The 4390-nt window shown below is 39.1% G+C and overlaps 1 long non-coding RNA gene across 1 annotated transcript; it reads left to right on the top strand.

Annotated features, from left to right (window-relative positions):
• Window positions 1–1844: 1844 nt before the first annotated feature.
• On the top strand, window positions 1845–4181 carry LOC135639804 (uncharacterized). Its single transcript, XR_010497035.1, has 2 exons — window positions 1845–2189; window positions 3903–4181. It is a non-coding gene; the product is annotated as an uncharacterized LOC135639804 (long non-coding RNA).
• Window positions 4182–4390: the final 209 nt, after the last annotated feature.

Raw genomic sequence — 4390 nt, 5'->3', positions numbered from 1 at the left:
AAGTTGAAGTTTCGGTCGTTTCACTTCCGACCAACGACTTCCTTGAGGATATTAAGATAGAATGGCAGGAAGATTCAGATACTAGTAAGATTATAAAAAAATTAGAGGAAGCACCAAGCCCCATGGCTCATTACAATCGGGACTCAAAAGAATTATGCTATAAAGGACCCATTGTGCTTGTGACAAATTCTACTTGCATCTTCAAGAGCAGATTTTGGACAAAGTTATTCCATATGCAGGGTACTAAATTGAAAAGGAGTACGACATATCACCCACAAACCAACAGCCAGACGGAAGTTTTAAATAGGTGCTTGGAGACAGCCCAAAGCCACCCACCAAATATGACTACCCAAAGAGAACTCCAGACCCAGCCAAGTGCCATTATTGATCGACGGATCGTGACTCAACGACGACGACCCACTAATGAAGTGCTAATAAAGTGGGCGAATCTACCAATAGAAGATGTCACTTGGGAGAACTATGACGACTTGAAGATCAAATTCTCAGAATTCACGAATCATCAGCCTCGAGGACAAGGCTGATTTGAAGAGGGCGGGTCTGTTAGGACTCTAGCTTGGAGAGTCCTAATTGAGAGGGACATTCATGTAAAACTGTTAGGACTCTAGCTAGGAGAGTCCTAATTGAGAGGGACATTCTGTTAGGACTCTAGCTAGGAGAGTCCTAATTGAGAGGGGCATTCAAGTAGGAGGTGTTTTCTTAGAGAAGAATTAGGAGTTGTAAGGGAATAGGAGTCTTGACTATGAGTCCTACTAGGAGTTGGTTAGAAGTAAGAGTCTTAATTAGGAGTCCTATTAGGAGTTAGGGTTTAGAAGCCCTATAAATAGCCATGTATTCCTTCTCTTTTCATAAGCAATAGATGAATCTTTTCTGCAGCCTTTGAGCAGCAACTTGGAGGGAGGAACCCCTATAGAGTTCCAAGGAGGCCGATCCCCTAAAGAGATCAACCCCATGTTTAGAATCTGCAAGGGTTCTAACATATCCTCACCTACAGAAAGATGAAATTGAAAATATCGTAAAGGAGATGCTTGAAACAGGGGTGATTCGGCCAAGTTGCAGCCCCTATTCCTCACCGGTGCTACTTGTACACAAGAAGGACGGAACTTGGCGGATGTGCATCGACTACCGAGCTTTAAATGGCATCACCGTTAATGACAAATAACCAATACCAGTGGTGGATGAACTTCTTGATGAATTGAAAGGAGCTCAAGTCTTCACGAAGTTGGACCTCCGATCCAGTTACCACCAAATTCGGGTATGTGACAATGACATTCCAAAAACTGTATTTCGCACACATGATGGCCATTATAAATTCTTGGTAATGCCTTTTGGACTCACTAATGCTCCTTCAACCTTTCAAAGTCTCATGAATGATATATTTCGGAGCTTTCTTCGTAAATTTGTGCTAGTATTTTTCGATGATATTCTCGTTTACAGCCCTTCTCTTGAGACTCACTTTCCGCATTTACGGATTGTTTTGACGATCCTTCGAGAGAATACTCTTTTTGTTAAGCAACCAAAGTGCAGCTTTCTCCAGCAAAAAGTAGAGTACCTTGGGCATATAATATCAGAAGAAGGAGTGGCCGTAGACCCAACAAAAATTGAGGCAATGCAAGGCTGGCCGAAACCTACAAACGTGAAATTACTACGGGGGTTCCTTGGACTAACGGGCTACTACCGAAAATTTGTTAAGGACTATGGGAAGATCAGTGCACCACTCACTTCTTTATTGAAAAAAGATGCTTTCCAATGGTCGGACTGTAACACCCCTCATTTCCGAATTTTCGTATAATATTTCTGGTGATAATGTAAGCATCTATTTTTAATTGACACAAGAAATAGAGTATGAATCAGAGGTAACTTATTTTTAAGATTTGGGAGATCTGTTCAAAAAAAAAATCTGAGGATCTATATGTAAACCCTAAGGACCTAATCGTGAATATGATAAAAACAAGGACTAAACTGCAAAATGCACCAAATGACAAATTCCACCGCTTAAGCCTCTCTGCCTTCGTTGTTAAGGAAGCAGAGGAGGCAGCTCGTGGGTGATCAGGGAAAGAAAGAAAGAAAGAAGAAGAAGAAGAAGAAGAAGAAGAAGAAGAAGAGAAAGAAAATTGGGGCTTTTAGGGTTCTTGCTTTAATCTTGTCATTTCGGGTCAAGATTTGCAAAGGCAAGTGTTCTAACCCCATCCTACATAAGTATTTGACTCTGTTTTTATGTTGATTCAAAATAAATTGGAAGATTTCTATTTAGAGACTGATATATCTCTCTTTGGACTTAAACCATTGGATTCTGAAAGTCTTTCGGTAAACTGACCCCTAAGCACTGTTTCGGCTATAAGTTTAATATAGAATGAGAATTCAGGCAGGAACTATTTTGTTTGAAATTAGACTCGTATGTGTTTCTTTTGACACCGATTTTGTAGATTTTGGACACCGAATACTTACCCAAAAATTTGTTTCAAAAGAGCCTATAGACGCTGTAAAACAGAGTTCAGATTTCTGACCTTTCGATACTAAAACGCCTATAACTTCCTGTTGAAAATTCTGATTTGTATCAAACTGATTTTATTTGAAAGTAGACTTGAAATTCTCTCTTTTGACATATAGTTTGAAAATTTTGGAGTTAAATTGCCCACCCTATCGTCTGTTGATTCCGACCCTATAAATTCTGTAACACAGTGATTGTGATTTTGACCTTGTGTTACCAAATCAGAGGTAACTCAGTGTTGGGAGCCCTGTTTCATATGAAATCTGTTCCATCTTAATATAGATTGATATATGATTCGACCATAGCCTTATTATGGGTATTGGAGCATAATTGTTACTCTAAAATATTTGTTGATGTGCCACTGGAATTCTGTCCGAAATCGAGCTTTGGTCGATTTCGCGTATTTGGTTCCATTCCTTTGGATATCTGAATTTGTCTAACCTTCTTATTGGAATTGAGCTGATTATGATTGCTTGGAATCCCTGTACACTCTTGCTTTCAATTCTTTCCTAAAATGAATACTTTTGTGAGAGATTTGTTCCTTGCATCATTGTTTTGAAAAGGCACATGTACGTTTGGTTGTTCCGCGTGTGCTTCCGTTATATGCTGCTTATTGTTGAAACTGCCTTCTTGTACTCTGGTGTGTGGGATATTGTGAACCTTTGCCAGAAATGGTAAAGGGAGTTGTGAACCTTTGCCAGAAATGGTAAAGGGAGTTGTGAACCTTTGCCAGAAATGGTAAAGGGAGTTGTGAACCTTTGCCAGAAATGGTAAAGGGAGTTATGCATAGAGCCTGCGATGCTCTGCCGGCCCCCTCTGACTTCACCTAGACGTGGGTGGATGGAGCTCCCAGACGTGGGAGACTTTTGTCAGGTGGTCATTCAGAAATGGATGAATCACATTCTGACTGAGATCCCACTACACCCTCTATATGTTTGATGTGACATCCAGAGTTTTGGTGAGTTATTTCTGTTTGTGCTCTGGATAAGTATGATATGATTGCAACGTCAAGGACGACGTTTGAGCTTCTGTACGACATATGAGTTTGATATGCTCTGAAATGCTTCATTCACTATTGAGTTTGCTTCGTAATGTTCCATAGATCGTTGATGTGTTCTGGAACATTTTATATGCCATTGATAAGCTCCGATATGTTTCCTTTGTTTCTGATATGCTCCAATTACTCTATGCCCCATCTGTCAGGAACCAAATATGTATGATTAAAAAGGACAATTATGATTCTGCTCCTAATGATATTATGTATACGAAATCGTATATTCTGCTTTTGTGTTTTGATACTGTATCTCTTTGGAAATTGTACTATTTTGATATGGATATGTTAGTCACTTGCTGAGCTCTTTATGCTCACCCCGTTTGTTGATAAATTTTTCAGGATAGCGTATCGCTTGCTTAAATGTTAAGAATGGGCTGAGGCAGTGGAAAGTTTAGAAGACGTTGGGCAGAACTTTTGTTAGCATATATGTAGTTGTGTATAAGCTACCTTGCATCTAATGAAATGTGACTATGAATCTAAACCTGTGGATTTTGTGTAAGTTAAAGGATCCCTCATGTATAGGGTTTTGGAATGTTAAATTAAATTTGTGTAATGATATGAACTTATGGTAAATCGATGATTGTGGTGACTGCATAGATTTCCCCACTTGTGGACTTATATTGTGGTTTTTATTTTGATGAGTCGGGTTCAGATGGTATAAATTTTCGAGTGATGTGTGCTATGTTTATGAATTGCACAGGGATATGAATTGGTAGATTATAGAAGCGAAATTTTTGGTTTGAATGTTTTCTTAGTGACCTTAAATGTGTGTTTGGATCCTGGGTTAGTTGTGACGAAAGATTTTAAATATCATGGATATTTTTAGG

The sequence above is a fragment of the Musa acuminata genome, chromosome BXJ3-6 (genome assembly GCF_036884655.1).
Source record: "Musa acuminata AAA Group cultivar baxijiao chromosome BXJ3-6, Cavendish_Baxijiao_AAA, whole genome shotgun sequence".
Taxonomy (NCBI): Eukaryota; Viridiplantae; Streptophyta; class Magnoliopsida; order Zingiberales; family Musaceae; genus Musa; species Musa acuminata.
Note: the sequence above shows the minus strand (reverse complement) of the source record. Positions and strands in the feature narration are given on the sequence as shown.